A 20,702-nucleotide genomic window follows, 5' to 3' on the forward strand; every position below is an offset into this window, starting at 1 on the left:
TAGAATGCTGTTCCTCTACCACAAAATTGGCAATAGACAGTGTTTCCCAGTTATAGAACCAGTCTACCTTTGCTGAGACAGGAGCAAAGTTTTCTGAGGAAGTAGCAACACTGTCATTTATTTTAATGAGGCTCCAACAAATGCTGTTTCCACACTCTCGGGAAGGTTCCAGTAATGCTATAAAAAATGAAAAAGCCCTAACAAATGCTTGAACATGTCTGTGTTTATATAACCTCAGATGACGGCATATATACCCTCAGATCAGGGCCCTGTGTTCATGCAGTAGCAGAGTTATTTAACTGTGTGTGCCTGCCCTTGTTGAATATTCAGCTTTTTAGTCCAGCTGATAAACTGGTTGTCACGTATCCTTAGGTGATTCATCTGTTTGGTGAGCACTAAAACCTCAGATTCAAACTTTACCAGATGGATATTGAAAAACCTGTTGCTTTTAGGACATCAGGGATTCATTAACTGCATTCCTTTCTATGGCATTTTTATACAACATTTTGGTTTGCCAGTCTCATCCCACCTGGGTGGATGAAAAAATCCCCCGATAAATCAGTTTTGTTGTGGGGTTTGCCAGTGTGAGTCTGGGGAGAAAGCCATGCCAAAAGTGATGCACAGGCTCCATTTACTTTAAGTTTGTATTTCATCAGTTTAGCAAACCCAATGGGAAAATTAATTTCCAACCATGAACATTGTTAAATTGCAGAAGCTGTATTTAGATCAATGCCAAAATTATTAGACTTCACTAGGAAAAAAAATAATTTTTTTTACTAGAAATATCAGCAGACTTATCAGCACTACTTGTGTTAAATGTAATAACTGTACTTTAATGCACTCTTACCTGATGCTAAAGACCCAGCATCTACTTCTGAAATTTTGAAAAACCTGAGGTGTTTGTACCTGAATGTTTAGAAATATTTTCTTTATCAGGTAATCACACAGTCTGGGTTAGACAGATATTTCTGTTAGGGGAGTGCACTTGACCATTTTTTTCCCCCTGTCTCTGTGCCTCTTTTTCTTCATGCTAGTGCAAGTTTATGGTTAGGGAAAGCTTGTTCAAGAAGCCAGTCCGGGAAAATTAAGATCTAGAAAAGGAGGAGGGAAATTTAGAGAATATAAACAGAAGAAGCAGCAAAAGGAAAATTATGCAATGGTATAGAACCAGTATAAGCATGTGGTGAAAACCTAATGTTCTTTTAGCAGGCATGTTTTTTTGAGCGTGCTAGTTCAGAGTTTCTTTTACAGCAATGAGTTGTCATGCCTTGTCACATACAAAGCTGTGGTTTTATTATAGATTAACTTGTGACATTTTTAACTTTCCTGAAGCAATTTTTAAATGCAAGTTAGAATAAAAGCTTACACAATGTTTGTTCCACGAAGCAGTAATTGATGAAAAAGTGTTTGATGAGTAAAATTTATGGACCTCTCGTTGGCAATTAAACCTTATTCATGGACAAACTTCATGCTAAGAAACTGGGGTTGTCGTGCTTTATGATTCAGAAAGAGTGGGCAATGCTTGTAGCAGTGTGAAATGGAGCTTGAGCTCAGCAACAAAATAATTTCTTCTCATATACCAGCAACAACTTATTCCTGATTCCTCTAAGGAAAAACCAGCTTAAACTGGAAGAGAAAAATCAGAAAAGCACAGACTTTCTCTGCGAAGTATAGTAAATGGCACTTGTTAACACTTGCATTTAAGGTAGCAGTCAGTTTACTGTAGTCCACAATAAGGTTTATAATCTGCATGGTAGTCTTTGATACTTCTCTTTTACAAGAAACCACCAAAGATAAAGCATAATTGAAGAATTCTGTGGTAAAAATGGTTATCAGTTGCCCTTTCACCTTGTCATTTCTCTATTGTGAGCTTCAAGAGAGGGTGATAAAATATCTTGCTGGCAAAAATGCTACATTGTGTGGGGGTTTTTTTCACTGTTAAACTCTATTTTATAAATAAAAGCCAAATTCCACATGTGATGAATTCTTTTTATTCTGTTGTGGTACAGGCTTATAAAAGGTTAAGCTAAAGTGGTCTATTTTCAATGTATATTCTATGGACAAAAAAGGAAAAAAAAACCAGATTTAATAACCTTTTTTTTTAAATCATGTCTTTGGCAAGTTCAGCCTGTAAAATTGTATAAATTTGAATATTATCCAAGGTTAATCCAAGGTTATCCATGAAACAGTGGCAGATTTATGCCGTGCCACCCTTCCCTGTGCTTCTTAGATAAACCCAGTGTGTATGCGATACATGACTTTAAATATGTAGAAAAAAACACCAATCCCTTGGAAGCCAGCAGAAGGTTTGCCAGCAAAAACACCCAGGCAGTAAAAATGCTACAAGGGATAAGCAAGACCCACTTGACTGTTCAGATGTTTATTAGGGGTCAGTGGCTTAATGCAGAAGCCACTCCTATTTGCCATAGCAGCATAACAGAGTTGTTTTCTGTCAGAGGCAGTGCCACCCAGTTGAGGTGTCTGGGCAGGTGTATCAGGGGATAGATAACAGTGTAAAACATGGATCCATGCTTTACAAATACCTGTGTCTCACTACTGACAATGCATCTGCTGCTATGACATTTCTCAGAGGAATTAAGGAGCCCAGGCTGCTGTCCTGAGCAGACACTTATCTTTGACACTGAGGATCCAGTTGGTGTAAGCTAGTTAATGCCACAAAATGAAGGGAATTATCCTTCAGAAATAAAGTAGCGATCAGATTCTTCAAATGCTGTGAGTCTAAAAATGAATGACTTAGCCCAATCCTAGAAATAGTCCTGCCTAATTTTATAATTCCTCCAAATTAGACTAGCCACATGTTTACTGCTAAGCTCAAATCTGTCTGCAGGATCTAACATATGTTAAATCTTGTGTCTGATTCCCTGCAACCTATTCTGTAATTCAAAAATGCACCAAAAATCTGTCCTGTAATTTGCATGATCTACTGGCGACTGAAAACAAATTGTGACTGTGTTGCTGAAATTTTCTTGACCCAGGAACATTTTGTGATAAGTGTGTTTGTACAAAACCCATCAAACCCAAAAAGGAGGAGAAATCTGTGTTTCCAGGGAATATCTTACTTTCTTGCAAAAAGAAAAAGCTGCAATGGAAATGACTTTTCTCACCACAGGAATACAGTCACCTCCAAATATCTATTTTTGGAAGTTTCTTGTTATAGCTATAATTGACAGTCTGTGAAGAGTTACTTCTTTTGAATGTGTTGAACATTAGTAATTCCTTTTCTGATTTTGTGAAAATGCAAGATTAACTGTGATTTTTAAAGTATGTACTCTGTTTGGAAGGGAAGTGGTTTACGGTATATTGAAGCTAAGAAATAAAATTCAGGTCACACTTGTGAAGGACTGCCCTGATTTCTTTACAGACAACTGATATCGGCATGCAATATTAGGCACTCGGATAATTTGCAACCTGAATTTTTACTCATGGTTTCTTGACTTAAGCAGCTTTATTTCTCCTGGATACAGTTGCCCGATGCTTGGTTCTTATACAAGTGAGTGGGAAAATCTCTTTTACGATGCTGGTGCAAAACCCAGTTGAAATCACTTGTAAAACTATCTGGCTTGGGCAGACCAACTAGCTCCTTCTTTTCTTTCCTAAGAATTACTGTCTGCATCAGGCTAAAATGACTGGTAGCTCAGGAAAAGCTCAGACCCTGATGAATTTCAAGGTTAGCCATCGCACAGCCCTTGGCTTGGTGAGTGTTACTTCCGACACTGCCCTGTAATTGACCTGGACACTGGGCTTGTGGAGGGAGCACTGATAAGGGGTGAGTGACAGTTCAGCTGCATGCAAGCTCTGAGCCAGGTGACTGAGTCACCCAGACCTTGTGTATCAGCTCCTCTACGTGGGTGATGCTGCAGGCTGTGACCTTTATGCAGAGGGTGCTGAGCTGAAGGCACCAAACCTGTCCCTTTCAGTGCCTGGTTTGCTTCCAAATGTCACTGGTTTTATAAGGTAGCAGAATCACTCTTTTGACAGGTCCAGAAGGCAAAAGAGTAAAAAAAAAAAAAAAACCAAAACAAAAAACCCCAAAACCCCCAAACAAAACAAAGCCAAACCAAACCAAAAAATCCCAAACCAAAAAACCCGAAGCCTGGGAAAAAAAACTTCTGCTTTTTAAAACAGAGAAAAGTTCCACGTAGTGTACTCCACTGCAGAGTCACAAAGTGTCAATGCTTATCTTCCCATAATCAGTTGTTAGCTATCATCTCCCCACTCTGATAGTTACCTCTCACCTTCTTAATCAAATTGTCATAAATAGGTCAGGAATTCTTGCTACTGGTTTTATTCAATAACACTTCTTTATCTCTTACTTGTCCTAAGTCCCATCTAATTTTCTCCTACTTTTCCATGTGCTCTGTTCTCATGACAATCACTTCTGTTTGATTGCTACTACAAGGCCCTGATTGCAATTCTTCACTGATGAAAGAGTGCCGGGAATTGGGGATTAGGGTTGTATTCCAAATTCTGTCAAAAAAATCCTGACTTCAGGCAGCGCATTCTGGATACATGTTTGGTTATACTGAATATTTGTTTACTCCAGAAGAAAAGAATAAACAAGAATCAGAAAAATGAATCACAAAATGATTTCATGTATTTCATGGCAGCATTCATGGGCTATAGCTTACAATTATTTAAAATCCATTTTACCTCTGATAAGGTAGTGCTTCTCTTGTGGGAGGCTGGAGGTGTATCCCTGTTAATCATTGTGAGATTGTCCCTAACAAGCTTTCTCAAAACAGGGCTGCTGTCTGACACCAGCCTGGTAAGTGTGAATAAACCATTAACAACCTCAGTTCATTAACAATGGACCAGGTTGGTTTGGCTTCCTTATTTCATTGTGGCTTCATTTTTGCAGATTTTATGTATTACAATAGGATTTATCTTAGTAAAAGTATTGGCTTTTAATTGTAGGATTACACTGAGTAATTCCCAGCTCTCCCATGGGAATTCAGCTGTTTTTCCCCAATGACTAAAAGGAGATGAGTTTTCTACTGGTTATTGCACAAGCCTGGGAACTGGGGAGTCCAGCTTTAATTCCCAGTTGTGTCTGTGATTTACTTTGGGATTTCCCAGCGCCTCAGTTTTACCCGAATAATGGCGATAGGAGTGCTAGGAAAATCCCTGGGTTGTTTGCTGCTTCACTGAACATGAAGTTGCTTTGCACTTACTGAGGGCAGATCAGTCATTCAACTAATTCAAGCAATAGCTGGAGATACTGTGATTCTGCAGAAGGTTACAGCCTGTGTCTCGGTGTGTAATGTTGTGCATAAACTGAGTATCACTGTTGTCCCAGCTCTATTGGGTGCTCTCTCTATGGTTTAAATGGGAGCATTGGACGATGCTGTGGCAGTCTGAGCAACTGAATCTTATGAGGTTTTCTGCAGCATCTGAACTTCTTTGAATCTTTCCTAATTAAATTTCCAATCTGTTTAAAATATTCCCATTGTTTTTATCTACCCCTCCATCCCACTACATGAGTAAATATACAAACATACATTCACACACACTCTTCAGACCTTCTCTGTCTTCTTTGTCCAGGCTGACAAAAATACGCACCAAAAATAAAATTGTCAAAAAAATCCCAACAATTGAGAAACAAGGGAAGATTTTAAATAGCTGTTCCTTTCACATAAATTGTTCTAAGGGATTAGAAATGCAAAGACACCTTTGTTTTTATTCAGGAGTGATATTGTGAAGCTAATTAATTATTAAATTTTTTTCTAACACCCTCCTGTATATTATCATTATGCCAAGAGTAGGTGTACAATGTTTCCTCCTCTATAGTGAAATTGCTTAGTTATATAATCTTATTAAGATGACTAAGGAGAGAAAATAATATTTGGAAAATGCTTTTAGATTTCAGGAGCTTTTAGTCCCATATATATACATATATATGAGTATACATGAATAATGTGCATGCATACATATATTCTCTCATACACACACACATATATATATATATATACACACACACATACATGCATATAGCTATAGCTCCTTTGCCTCTCCACTGTGCACCAAAAAGACTTTCATAATGTCCCTTTCACAGGCTATTTTATGTCACAAAACTTTCTTCTCTCCAATTGACCATTTTTAATTACTATTACCTAAAAGGGTACAATAAAATAAGTATCAGAGACCAATCACTTAATCAAGCCAATAACAGGTTATACCTACACTGCTCCACTGTGTCTATTCATAGCACCAGCAGAAGCTTCTGTTTTTTTGGTTTTTTTTACTTTCTACCCTGCAGCAGAAGCAGCAGCAGCAGCAGCAGCAGCAGCTCTAACTGCGACAACCAATAGACATGGCTGGCAGGATGAAATGTAAAATAACAAAACCTACAGTCTGCCTTGCTTTGTGGATAATATGCTGCAACAACCAGCCATTTCCTGCCTGTGGCTGTGTCAGCTGAGCCATCCACAGTCCATTTTTTCATTGGTATTATTTTTTTCAGTGTCTATGCAATCTGGAATGGGACACAGCATGCTTGGAATGTGGCCAGTATCCTGTTGAGTTAGTAGAATGGAAAGAAAATAAAAAGTACACTGACCCAATTTCTTTGACTAAATATACTGGGCCATAACAGCAAAAGCTAGGAATGTGTTTATTCTTTGAATCATTTTTGAGATGAAGTGGTTTAGGACAATAGATTAAAATGGAGATGGAGATCAGGTAGTGAAACATACTCATCAGGCTCTCCACTGGCTTCAAACATTTCTTTACATTCCAGGTCTCAAAGATTTGAAAGTAAGCTTCATTTTTCTTTTTTGTTATTTTTCTACCTAATTTAATTTGCCGGAAAGTTTCTGCCCACCTTTTCTTTTTTTTTTTTTTTTTTTCCCTTTTTTTTTTCTTTTCCTATTTCAATTTAAGTAAAGGAAAAAACAAACAAAAAAAAATCAGTCAGTGTATTTTTCCTTTCTGTGACAAGCACCAACACTTAGGATTTGTGGAGATTGTGTTCCTGACTCTCTGGTGTGAGCAGAAATGCAGCTGGATGTGTCTGGAAGTGAGGAGAAACATAATAGCACAATCAGTTAGTTTTTCAAATGCAAAGTGGAGGGTGCACTTAAAACCTGGTGATAATCTAAACCGAACAGCTTGTGCCTACCTTTGGCTCCCCCACACCTGTGCCATTCATGCTGCCATGCCAGGCAACAGTGCTGCTCCAGTGAGGAGCGTGCCAAGGGGTCGCCTGCTCTGTTCTAGGAGCTGTGTCCCAAGAAGGGCCAAGCAAACCCTGTGACCTCTTTCTCAATTTCCTCATTCATAAAATGGGGACAATGATCTGCCTCCATCTTTTCAGAACACCTGGGTGTATCTGATTGCAAAGTGGTAGGGCACAATGTGAGCCAAGCAGAACTGTTCTCCAATGCCATATGGCCAGACAGGTTGCCAGCATTCAGAGATAAAAAAGCCAGATTAAATTATAAAAAGGCCAAACCCAACAAAAACAACAAGAAAGCCAAAAGCCCCAAGAACAAACAGCAATTAAAGGCTTAATTTAGCACTAATAATCAAAATGGATTTCAGAAATGCCTGGCCAAATAAACATTCCCTTGCAGCACCCCACCTGCTGGTACTGGCAGAATAATAATAGTACCTGCAGTACTACTCCAGTATGTCCCTGCTTTTGTTGTCTTCTTCAGACCTACAACATAAGGTGCCTATCTTACTGCTCTCCTGCTTTTTAGCTTTCCCTTCCAGAGATCCCTCCCAAAATGCTTAAAAACTCTTGCAAGAATTATGCACTAGACGAGAATGAGAGAAAAATATCACAAGCCGTATGAATTTGGTTTTGACTTGGTCCTGAGCTCTTGCCTAATTCAGAGGTCATTCAAGGTGAAGCCTGGGTTTGTTTTTGGCAGCCTCTGTCCTCAGTATTGAACTCCTTTGTCATGGGACAGAGAGGCCAAGATCTGAAGAGAGAGAAGAGAGAGATCAAGCAGCTGAGTGAGGGCAAAAAAGACATTTTGATGAAACTTGTAGATGTTTCTGTCCAGGTGAGTTTTCCTTTCCCTTATGACCACAGAGGAAGATGAGCCAAGGTGCTTTAAGGTATCCTGCTTGACTTGGCAGAGGAGTGAAGAAGAGTGGTCTGTCCAAAATGATGGCTTGGGGAGTTCTGAATACAAAAGCCCAGGCTAAACCATGCACTGGTATTACTCCAAACAGCCCAAAAATACCAAAGCAGGAATCCCAGGGTCCCAGCAATTTATGGGTTGGACTCTAGCTGTTTTTCAGGGCAAGGGCTTTCCATGCAAGAGTTTCAGAGGCAACAGCTGTTTTATAGAACATTGCTGTTAGCAGGGCTGGGTGAGCAGAGCTAGCAGTGTGGTCATACAAGGTCTGGGCAACAATTTCAGGGAAACACTATTATTTGGTCCATTTTTGTTTCAAACAAGAGGTTTCTTTGCATGAGAATCCCCAACCAAAGTTTATTCATTGTAAGAACTGACAGAAGTGAAACTAAGTGAAGGAAAGCAGATGGCTGAAACATGCTGAAAAGAATCAATAGCCCCAGTTCTGATGCATCGATATTTTGGTGTGGGCACATTCAGAATTGATGTTTAAATGTCAGCTGGGCCCAATTTGCAGCATTTCAAAGCTGCCTTTGTGTTTTGGATTCAGCAGGACTGAAGGTCAGAAGTTTTGCTAAGTATTTGAATCCAATGGTACATTTTGCAAACATTCATTTTTATTTGAAAATGTATTCTTTTATATTGTTCCACTGGTGAAGCCAAGGTGCAAAAACAGAGCAAGCATAAGTTCAAAGCTTGGTCAAAGGATGACAGTTGCTTATGCTGTCTTGACTCTAACACTCCCATTACTGCTCCTGAAAAACTAGATAGCTTCAAGTCTGATTTTTTTCCAGTGTAGAATTATATTGTATTAATAAGTTCCTTTCTGTCTGAATGCATAAAGATACTGAGGAAAATAAAACTCTTCACTGAGTTGGTTGGTTTTGATGTGCACATCTTTTGTAGTAGAAAGAAGACTGTGTGGTTATTTAAAAGGCAGTGTTGATAGTGCAGAAAAGAAGAACATAAAAGATATGTATTTCCTTTTTAATGCTATACATTTAAATTGCCAGATTTTCAATTAGTGCAATGTAGCAGAGTCTCTTTAGAACTAATAGAAATGTGAATTTAAACCATCTGAAGAGTTAGTTATGAACCTTAAAATGCATTAGAAACAAGAGCTACATGAAATTATATTGAAAAATATTAAGTGTATCAGCATTCAGTAAAATAGCTTGTTTTCAAAACTGATTTAAAGATGTTTTTTAGCCTTGTCAGAGTTACAAAACAATGTTTTGGACCTGGAGAAATCATAGTTCAGTTGTTCATTTCACAAATCTGAGCAAAGTCCTCCCTTCTTTAAACACAGTAGGGACTTCAGGAAGTAATTGAAATTTAGGTAAAAAGGACATTATGAACAGGATTTTGCTAAGTAAATTCAAAGGGACCGTTTTAAACTCACTCTAACTGAAGCACATGTCACTCAGTGTGTGCCACTGTGGTGGCATTCACTATGTGCTTTGCAGGGGAGCAAAGGACTGCAGGAACAAGACTAGTCTTCAGAGCTGTTAATAGGCTACAGTTCCCTTGGAATTAGTAGGACTGGAGGGTGTTCAGAGTTTTCTAAGAGAGTTGCATTTATTTTCATCTCAGCTACATTACATTCTATGAGTGACCGATGTGTGGCAAAATAGAGTACTGAAATTTTACTTTCAGTTCTGAACTGTAAAGAGAGAACAATGCTTGTCACATTTCAAAAAAGGCTACAAAGGAATTATCCTAAATAGTTAACAGAGACACTAGAAGGAAACAAAATAGAAGAGCTTAAAAAAAAATAAATAAGAGAGACAGAGAAATCCACCTATATTTATATCTGTAAAACAAGGAATCTTCAGAAGTTTTCTGAGTAACAGAGGAAAAGAATTATCTCAAAATTCCAGGCAGAAAAATGAATTTGAAACTGTTTTATTTTGAAGAAAATCTTGGATGTGCTTCTGTTGAGCAGAAGATTCTGTTTGTGAGGAGGGTGCTAGGAGATGCACAAGAGGAAAACATTCCCAGTTTGCATGACACAGTCAGGATGCATTGTCAGAAGGATCAGAATAGGATGCAATTATGAAATCATCCAGACATGAAGGTCAGCTTGTCCAAAAGTCATGTTAGGAGGATTGTGGTTAGGAATCAAGCAGGCGGGCAGTTAAAAAGACCACCACAACTGAAACCGAACCCAAAATCATCTTTAAATCCCCTTGTAACAGAAAAAAAAAAAGGGCAGAATTTAAAATTAATGTAAGATTTGGTACCTTGATGTTTGAATATTATAGTAAAATTTGGTGATTCAGCATGCTCTGAATAATATCTCACTGAATCAAAGGTGTGGGAATGGAAACATACCATGAGTTACCCTCTCTGGATAAAAGCTCGGTCCTTCAAAGAGTTCTTTCAGTGCTACTGTGAATCCTTCACTGTGGAAGATGTGCTTTATTGAGGAGCCTTTAGGTGTTGAAAGAAATTACATGCTGTGTTTTCCTTGTCTATCTTACAATTACTTAGAAAACACAAAGGTCTTTTTTGTCCTCATTTATTCTGTGTAAGAGGAAAGAATAATTAAGTAGAGCTCTGAAAATCTAAAACAAAAGAAAACAGGATCAACTTCACTGCCATGTGCCCCATTCAGACCTTAGAGGCATGTTATGTCTTTAATATTGTGAAAGAAAACTTCATTCACAAAGACCCTTCCGACTTTCTTGGAATGACATTTTACTTGTGGTGATTTTTAGCAGCTGGCTTGTTGGCTTGTTTGTTTGTTTTCGTTAGAGGAGTCTGCTAAAGCATATTGACTCAACACAAAGTCACCTTGGTATCAGTTGCAATAACCCCCAAAGCAGTGCTTGGATTTGCAGCCCTTACTGGCACTGTGTTCTGATGCATTTTGAAGACTTTTGAAAGTTAAGGTTGCATCAGTCCTTAACACCACTAACCATGCACCTCCTAACTATTTTAAACATAACATTCTCTATCATTGCTCCCCAAGTCTTAAAAAAAAAAAAAAAAAAAAGTCTTATTCCCTATGCTCATATTTCTGTTAGATTTTGTGATTAACAGTCCACAGCCTTGAGTTTCTGAGTGTAGAGGTCCCCCCATAGCATGGGAGTCTCAAAAATTCCACTTAATGTGTGCTCTCTGCACTGTGAGCAAAGGGGAGATTTCATCCCTCAGGGTTATCTCAGCAGTATCTTCCACAAACACATCCCTTCTCTAAAAGAAGAAAGGATCTACCTTTTCATCCAGCTTAACTTTGTCTAGACAACAAATGCAGCCAGGTTTTGTACAGCTGATTTATCTTCCCCAGCTGACTAAGCTAGAGTGAATGTGATTCACAAAGATTTTCTTTTTATCCCATGTTTGTCTTTCAAACTTCTCTGTCTGCTTATCTATGCTTGTACTTGGGAAACCTGGGAAACTCTAAGCAGCTATCCCACTCCACAGACTGAATGTCAGTCACCTCAGCAGGGATACACTAGTGGTAAAATGAGACTTTGGAGAGTCTTATGGGTAACATGCAGTGCAGATGGTGCAGATTTCTTTGTTTTCCATTTCAGAAGTTCTTAGTGTTTCTTCATGTGGCACAGTTTCATCTGTAGTTCTCTTATACAACACAAGTGTCTTTACAGCTCAGGATAGGTGTTTTGCTGCATTCTTATTAATTTAAAGAAATAAATATCTTGATGAGAATGACCTTCATTATACTTCAGACCTGATCATTGCTCCCTGTGGGCTCCATTACCTCAGTGAAAGCCAAAGACAAAGTTCACTCAATAATTAGAGGGACTGGAGTTGTTCTGGTCTGAGAACCTGACACCCCTGCTGTGCTGAATGGCACTGTACAGATGAGAGATTCGAGAGCTAAGAGACCAAACTAAATTAAGGCTGCCCAAGGTCTGCCTTGTGCATTAACTTGCAAATAAGGTGGGGGCACAACAAAAAGTGAGTGATCCTTCTCCTAAGCAGCCTTAAATCATTCCTATTTAGGATATGATTGAACAGGTTGATGTTAGCTTTTGTTCGCGATTCAAACCTACAGTAAGATAAGATGAATGTATAATAAAAAATATTGTTGTGTGTCAACTGACAGGTTTAGTACTTATCCAACAAAACTTGCTGCATCTTTCTGTGCAACCATCTGCTTAGAAAAGACATAATACATAAGAAATTGTTATAATATAAAATATGTATAAATGTATATTTGCATAGACGTGCTCGTAAATACATATGTGCACACATATCTGAACTAATCAGTGCATAGCAGGAGCAATGATGACAAAGAGAAGATCTATTCCTTTTAAATTCATGGACAAATTTTTTTGTGTTTAATGGCTTCTGTGTTACCACCTACACCTGCTCTGAAGGACTATCTGGAAGCGTGACCCAGAGACATCCTGTCTTATGCACCCAGTCCTGTGCAGTGGGTCAGGGCCCAGGACAGCTCCTGGGATACAGAGAGTGGACACAGAGTTTGTCTGAGTACCTTTCAGAAAGGCTGCATCCAGCTTGGATTTTTGGAAAAACCTGTAGCCATATATAGATATAACTGAGATTTGGGGGCCAACAGTGAAAGAAGGTGCTTAAAATGGGACTTTCTGCAATGTAGAACTGCTAGTGGGTAACACAGCACATGTCTAGCTATGACAGGGTTGTCCTGGTTCCATTTCAGGTGAGATAGAGTTCATTTTCTTCCTAAGAGCTGGTACAATGCTGTATTTTGTGTTTTGTATGAGAATAATGTGGATTACATGCTGATGTTTTACTTGTGGCTAAGCAGAGCTTACTCTAAGTCCTAGATTTTTTGGTTTCCCCTGTTCTGCCAGAAAGCAGGTGCACAAGAAGCTGTGAGGGAGCATGGCCAGGACTGCTGCCCTGAATTGGCCCAAGGAACTGGCCACACACTGAAATCGTGAAATGCCATACCCAGTACATAAATTTGATAAGTTGGTTGGAATGGACTGATCACTTTGCAGGGATGGGCGGGACATCTCTCAGCAGGTGGTGAGCAGTGGTATTGTGCATCACTTTCTTTGCGTTTTGCCCCTCTCTCTCCTTTTAATAGCTATTAGTAGTAGTAGTAGGGTTTCTTTATTATTATTATTACTATTATTATTATTATTATTATTGCTCCTGCTGTTGTTGTCTTTTATTTTGCTGCAATTTTAAAACTATTCCTATCACAACCCACAAAGTTTACCTTTTCTTTCTGATTCTTCTCTCCACCAGGGTATGGGGTGGGAGTGAATGAGTGACTATGTAGTACTTAGTTGCCAGCTGGGGTTAAACCATGATGTGTGCTGGGTGATAGGAGTGAATTTTGTGGCTTCTGTGGTCTTTCTCAGTGTGTTATTTCTCTGGAACCAGTTTGTTTGCTTTTCAACTTCCAGCATCTGTTTTTGTAGGCATCCAGTTAAGGCATCTGGCCCACCTGCAATCCCAAAACGAGGAACAGCTACTGCATTCTATTTGAAAGTGCTTTTGATGCACACCAATCTATATCAGCTGTAGAGGGCACTTTACAAAATGTGAATCAGGCCATTTTATTTCTAATGTGTGTTTTTAAAGACCCCAGTTTCCTAAAGAGTATATTAACAACAACCCCTTGGTTAGGTGCTGCTGGGGAGGGAAGCAGGAAGGCGAGGCTGCCTTTCATCTCTGCTTTTGAAGCCATGCGTCTGTGCAGAGGGGAATGTCAGGCTATTCCATCAACTTTTCCAGCTTGTCCTTTTGAATCAAGTTTCTGACTGAGGGAATGCAACCAGCAGAGCTGGTCTCAGATGCCTGAATGGTGGGTGCCTGTCTCTCTGGGCTCCCTGAGGAGCCCAGCCTGCCCTCATTTGAGGGTATGGGTGTCCTGGGCAGGCAGGAGGGGTGAGTCATTTGATTATACCCTTCTTTTTTCAGCCCTTCAAGGGATCAGAGCAGAACATAGCAGTACTGGGGAAAGAAGTGTGACTGTGAAGGCACACAGCGCAGAATGGCAAAGTTCACATTCCAATAGTGCTGTCTTGAGCAATCGTCACCTCTTCATTTGTTTCTTTCCATAACAGCCTTTCTTTTCACTGTCATTTATGCTAGTTAAGTTTTCAAGTGGGAGCAAGTCTTCTATTCCAGGCTCAAGAAGCAACAGTGCCCGGAAAAGTAAGGGTGTGGTGTGGAAAAATGGCAGTAAGAAAGGAATGTAGATGGGAATTCTCAAAATCATTTTAAACCTCACTGTTGCTGAGCAAAAAGCTATTAGCAGAGTAATATTAGCAGAGTGTGCCATTAATTGTTGACATCATGACAGCAAATGTCTTCTTGATTCTCCACCTAGTTTTTTGCCATCTTTCTTGGATGCAGCTCCTTGGCTATTTTCCCTTCTTTCTCATTTTGCCAGATGCTTTTTGTATCCTCTGCTCACAGATGTGTTTCATGCTATGGTCACCAAGAGCGTGGGATTCTTCCTGCTGTTCTCTGACACCTTGATGTGTTATACCAGCTGAAGGAGTCCTCTCCTGCATTTGTTTCTTCCTGGTAATGATTACCCCTCTGTTGTGGGGTCTCTGACACACATTCAATGCTGTTGAGTGTCTAAGAGCCACCTGTTGGCCCTGCCTGGGGACCAAGCTGTCACCAGCCTCCACCCACTCCTGTTTGCATGGCCGTGGGTGAGGCAAGAGGAGCAGAATGTACAATGTGTTAATAAGAAGTTTATACCATATTTGACAGCATTGCTCTATTGATGGCTGCCAAGAATATGACTGGCATAACTTCCTTGGGTCTTTCTCTGATCTCAGATATAAATTTGATGTGTGTTTAGGCAAACACATATTTCAGGATAATTTTAAAGAAAAATTTATTCCATATATAGCTGCATTACAAGTATTTACTCTGCTGAATTGAATTCTAGCCATCTTCACAATTTCTATTTGTTTAATGTGAGTAATCACCTATAACTGTGCAAATAATTTTTGGAGTCAGACATTTTAAATCCCAGCTGTGAACTTCCAAGAAATTTACTCTTGCTCTTGTTTTGTTTTTTTATTGTTTGTTTGGTGTTTTGGGTTTTTTTTTTAGGTGTTTGTTTTTGTTTTTTGGTTTTTTTTTTCTTTTTTTTGGTCTTAACACATGGCACTGAGATCCTATTGCAATGGACAATTCAAACCAAACACCTGCCCAGCCCTCTTTTATAGAGAACATTGTGCCTTCTTCATGTCAAATTTTAGAAATGTTGCATTACAGGAGTGTTACACCACTACTCCAGATAATTCCTAAATGTAGTGTGTTTTAATACTCTTGGATAGTGTTCTCACTTTTGAAAGAGGAAATTTTTGAAGGAAACAAAGGCAGCTAAGCAGGTTGACAGGAATTACATATCTCTATTTGCTGTTATAAACACCTTACTCTAACATATTGTGGCATCAAATGTGCACACATTCTCTATTTGCAATTTTTCATACCTGATATATGCTTTGTCTAGGCAAATTTCTGTACTCCTTCTTGATGGAGGAGAGAGTACGGACATAGTTTAAGTAAATATGTGATATATTAGTGTCCATCATTGCTCTTACAATTGAAGAACATACAAACTGCCTCTCTTCTGTGTGTTCTACAGGCAACATGAAAAATTAAAAAAAAAATCTTAGATAGAAGAGAAGGAAAGTCACAAAAATAAGAAGTTTGGATTCTAAATATATATATATTAGAAAATTTCTTTGCACAGGATGAGTGAAAATTAAAAAGAGAGAGCAGAGTAGCAGTGAAATGGAGAAGCCAAGGTGAAATGGAGTCCTGAGCCCCTTTGTGTCCAGGTAAAAGACTGCTTTATTTTCTGAGATGAGGTCAGCTTCATTATTTGTTTGCTCCAAGTCAGAGATCAGCAGTAGAAATACTGGTGTGCCTGGCAGAAAGGAGTCAAAGGAGCACCAAGCAGCAGGGTGACAAAGTGGCCTACTGGCTCCTGGACTAACTTAATGTCACACAGGTCTGCATGACAGTGTGTAAAAAAGGAAATGCAGGAACTGCAGGGAGCAGGGAACTCTTCAGAGAACTAAGGGTCCAGTGCATCTGAGCTTTCCTTAAAAAAAATGAAACAATGAAGAAAAAGGTACAGTAGCACATAGCACTGGAAGTTGAAGAATTGCTTAACTCCAAAGCTATATCATTAGAAAACAGGTTGAGAGAAAGGAGAAACATCAAGGGCTAGAAAAGGCAGGCTGGGGAAGGGGGAGAGGGAAGACAGGCTATTTGTGGATGACATCTTGCAGCCTGAGAAGAAAGAAAAAAATTATTGTTGCTTCCCAGTCAGTCACCAGGACAACAGCAGATTGAATTTGGAGCTGCCTGTAATAATTTATAACTACTTTGTCTTGGTTGGATTATTATGTTGCTTTTCCTGCTTTTGTTGGATTCATTAGCTTGGCAGAGCTTCAACTAGAAAGGCAAGGTAAGAGGAGAAGAAAGGAGAATTTTTTGAAAAATTAGTATCTACAAAACTATGCTATGAAAATACTGATGGACTCAGCACTCCTGTTGCTTTGATCACCTTTTGTGCTATGATCTCTCCCCATGGTTAAGAGAGGTGCACACAAAGAGAAGTGGCAATGAGACTCTTCACTGCTGTACAAGGACCTTCTGCTCCCTGTGTCCACTGCTGAACTTAAGCACCCAAAAAGAAAGTTCAAGAATGTGCTGGGATCTGGTAGGACCCCTTGGGCCTGACAGCCCACTAGACGGAAAATCATGGTGTTTGCACCACTGGAAAGCAGGGTAGCAAGCCTGGAGCCTGTGGAGGTGGGAGCTGAAGTATGGTCCTGCAGAAGTTTTGTCTGGTACATTTTGAAGGCAGGAATGACAGGAATAATGGGGAAGTTGCAAACAGCTGTCTGAAAAGACCAGGTCAAAAAGTAACCTAGTGGTGGCATAGAAGAGATGGGCAAGCATCAGGCAGCACGCTGCACTTAGCCATTCAGCTGTCTGGAGGACAGAGTGATGGGACTGGTAGTGAGGGAGGGTGCCCTTTCACAGCAGGCAAACAGCTGAGTGACAAAAATCCCATTAGTCCATTCCTGCTGCGATATCCACACCTGTTAGGGGCAAAGCTGGTAAACTGCACACATGGGCAAATTGCTCACCATATGGTCTAAATTCTTTTGGAACCAGTGTGTGGTGAAATGCAGAAGAAACCATCTTACAGCAAGCAAATAAAATGCTGTGCTATGGCACTGGATCTTTTAGGCTTGCTTTTTCAAAAGCCAAAGGTTTTACTAGGAATTGGCTGTCCTGCACACTTAAATTTCTGGGACATATCAGAGGCATATTAAAACTTTCAAGCAACAATAGTAAGAGGGTACTAATGATTACAGGGAAAACTCTTTTACAGCTCCGAATTCTATCTTAACATCCAACTCTTGAATAACGCAAAAGGGTGGAGATATGTCTGTTCTGCTCCACCTATAAACCTATCCAGCCTCATGTCAAAATAGCCACATTCCACTCAAGTATTTAAAAAAACCCCAAACACCACTGATTCCTCCATTCTCACTCCATGGCCAAGTTTTATGTCTTCATTAAAGTGACAAATGCGAGGAAGAAGCAGTTTGGTATGTGTCATGCTTTGCACATTGCACTGATTTTATTGTCTCTAACATTTTAAGGTGTCAGGGTAGAAAACATGCTGTCCCTATGCATACAAAGGACTTGTTCAATATGGTGGTTTCTGAGCAGTTGGAATTAGGGCACATCCCCCACAAATGTATTTGTGTAAATTATTCAGTACTGAAACCTGTTTGAGTTGAAGCATCCATTTATTTGCCTGTATCTTTCTTGACTTGTAGCTTTCCCTTCCAAAGATATTATGGCAGACCTCCCCTTCCCCCTGAGGCTTGGGTCAGCTTATTGTGCTGTTTTAGGATTACAGTAAATAAACTTACAGAAAACACAAACAAGTAAAAGAAATGGCAACCCTGAGCCACACATAATTTTTCCTTCACTTTTTCTTTCACCCTGCAGCTATTACTTTAGTCCTTTTTGAACCCCAAAGACTCCTTGCTCTACTGTGGCAAGCACTTTGTGAATTGTTTATTAGCTTGGAAAACTGTTTCTGTCTCTCAGGACAGGTGTCAGTAGAAGATATCCGGGACAAATACTCTGTGAAGAAAGTACTTTTTTGCCTTTGGAATCAATGAACTATTCCAAAAGATACAGTGCTGTGAACCACGCTGAACTGAAGACCAGCAAATGTTACCTTCCATCTCTTCCAGTGACTTTAGTGCTGTCTTCATTATCATCTTCTGTTCTCCCTTGCCAATTCACTCAGCAGTTTGCCTCCTGTGCTACACACCAGCTGACAGATGTATCCTTTTCATTTCACATACTCTTAAAGCCTTGGGCACTGCTTTCTGGAGATATTTATACAGCTCTGGGACCCAGTTGCTGGAAAAGTAGTTTGTACTGAATATTTGTTACATGCTCTACAAGATCCCATACACTATTACTTTGCATAGAGTAAAACAACAACAACAAAAAAATGCTGATGCCTTTGCATTTATTTTGGATGAAACTTAAGCAGTGCACCTTGCTGACATTACACCTCATACTGACAGTCTTTCAGAGTTACCCTCTGTAACAGCCTGAATTACAGGACTAAAAATTTTCATATATGCCACAGTGCCTTCAGAACCTACCTACCACCAAGTTTCTTCATCTCCCACAAGCAGATAGAGTAGGAGAATATCTTCTTTCTGCTCACCACAAGACATTTCTTGTGTCCTTAACTCAAACAGTGGTACAGGAAGGACATCTGCAACCAAACACACCACTGAGTCTGTCCCCCCACATTAGTCAGGAAGAGCAATCAGTTTTGTGCTAATTCTGCTGTTGTAATTTCTTCCCCTTATTTTAGTCAACACAGGGCAAAGTGTGGAACTGATATAGGAATCAGTTGGTTTTATGTTGAAATTCTCTTTATGTGTGTTTCACTTTCAGCATACCTTATATATATGTTAGCTGTCTATTGAATAACCATTTCATGGCTCTGCCAGAGGAAGGTGTCAGAATCTGAAGGTTTTTTTGCCAAGTGTTTTGCCACTGTTTTCTCATTTAGATGGTCTGCTAGAAAAAGCGATAAACACAGAATATTTGTAAAATGCCACAGCAAAACCCTTAAGGTAAAACAGCTGGCCTTTGCTTCAGTTTCTAGGGCAGCATTTTAATAAACATTAGTCATGGTGATTATGGAACATTTTTTATCAAGGATACATCATTTCCAGCATTATCCCATTTTTGAGTCTATATTAGCATAATAACTTGCATTATTAGTATAATTTGAGACATTTTAAGGACATGGCTGGAGAATAAGAAGCTCAGGCTGGAAAGCCTCTGATTGCCAATTGCTTGTCTTCCTTGCCAGGGCCAATTAACATATTTCTTCCATTTTCACCTTTGTTTGGCTTATCAAAACACAAATATGCAGCAGACTTTCAGAATCACTTAGGCTCCTTGTTCAGGCTTTAGAAGCACATAGCAACATGAAGCAATTCATGCAGATTAAGTGCTCTTTGGAGTATTAGAAACCACTTAATCTGTATAAATATGCTTCAGGTTGTTCAGTTTTTACAACACCTTGAGAAGGAACTGCAGTGGTTCAGAAAAGTGTGTGATGCATTATTTAAAAGAAGATATATAATCCGTGATAAGTTTATCTTCCAAGTGGCTATTGTAAGAATTATAGTTTATATTTTTATATTTTGGACTTCATTGCATTTTTTTAATGTGAGTGACAAAGGGAATTTCCTATTATATACTCTATTACTTTCAAAATTCTGGTTTTATCGCTGTTGATTTAGAAGATAAGCATGAGAGATGAATAAGTACTGAGCAACTTTACTTTACAAATTTGTGTAGCAGGAAGAATTTACATTTTTAAACAGAAAAAAGGTAAACAGTATTTATTTTCTCACTGAGTTGATATGTTATTCCATGCATAAAATACCTTTCTAGTTTCCATTGACTCTAATTTTCATTTGCAGTAGAGCTGAAAAGAATAAGGTATGAGACAGGACTAAGAACATCATATTGTGATGCTGGATATTTTGCTTTTGGGGTTTACAGTGTCATTTAGTCTAATAACTCTTCATAGTACAGTTTAATTATTGCCAAAAATAGAAAGCATGGTTGCATTGTGCAGCTTCCCCAGAGGATGTCTTATGTGTCCTGAGATAAATTTAAGCTCTTTATTTTAACATATGTGCAACTGTAACTGTGTCGCATTCTGAAATCCCTTGTTAGACAAATGCTTGCAGCAGCCATTAATAATTGGAAACTAATATGGACAAGACAGTGTTCATCTTAAAATACTGACTCCAAAAAAGTAAATAAGACTTTTCTAGACTGGATGCCCTCATGAAGAGCTGATTTCAATATCTTGAATTCCGTTTTTTTTTTTTGTGAAAACGTTGGACTTTTAGCATCAATAGATACCTATTATAGGAAAGAGTCTCTGTGGTTGATCTCAAAGGATGATTTACTAACTGACTCTCTTCCCTACTTCTACCTCTGGGGCTATTTTCCCCCTGAGTTGGTGGGCAGCATCCTTCCCAGCTGTGGCAAATAAATGCCAGCCACTGG

Source organism: Onychostruthus taczanowskii, unplaced genomic scaffold, assembly GCF_017590055.1.
Source record: "Onychostruthus taczanowskii isolate IOZ18803 unplaced genomic scaffold, ASM1759005v1 scaffold16, whole genome shotgun sequence".
NCBI classification, from domain to species: domain Eukaryota; kingdom Metazoa; phylum Chordata; class Aves; order Passeriformes; family Passeridae; genus Onychostruthus; species Onychostruthus taczanowskii.